This window comes from Mus pahari, chromosome 10 (assembly GCF_900095145.1).
Source record: "Mus pahari chromosome 10, PAHARI_EIJ_v1.1, whole genome shotgun sequence".
Lineage (NCBI taxonomy): Eukaryota > Metazoa > Chordata > Mammalia > Rodentia > Muridae > Mus > Mus pahari.
Window position 1 is genome coordinate 71,224,708 of NC_034599.1, and position 713 is coordinate 71,225,420.

The following is a 713-nucleotide window of genomic DNA, read 5'->3' on the forward strand; positions in this document are numbered from 1 at the left end:
ACCTGTGAGCATCATCCAGGGATTTACTAGAAACGCAAGTTCTTGCTTTCCACTGCATACTTACTAACTCAGAATGGGCATCTCAACTTTAGGGCACAGGCATGGAAATGTACGATTAGTGTGTTCTCCAGGTAATTTAGATGTATGCCTGAACTCTATAATCCAGTCTTGAGTGGCCATTATAAAGTCCTCACTAATGGAGAAATTTGGCAAATCTCTCAGGCAACCAGGGAGCAGAGAAATAGAGAGATTAAGTGAGATCCATTTTCCCAACACTAGTAGTTCCTCTGTGTTAATATTACTTCTTCAACTAAATTACAGAATAATTTACACATTGTCATGTTTGTTTTACTTTTACACTTGAGTAAATTCTATTTCAGTCAGATATACTCACAGTAATTAATCTGAGATCTACAATACAGGGCTCAATACTATGTCCTACATTTCAGGTCACACTGGCAACACTTGATACATTCTTTGATACATTTTATCAAGTTATGAGAATAAATTTGTTTCTGGAAATTTTTTTCTCATATTTCTTTTCATTTCTCCAAAGGATCAAATGTCCATTTAAGCACTTGAATGTGGCAATTTGCTACTGTTTCTAAAAGTGGAATAATTCTTAAGCAAGTGAGTAAAAACTTGTAAATGAGTGGAGAGAGAGAGAGAGAGAGAGAGAGAGAGAGAGAGAGAGAGAGAGAGAGAGAGAGAGA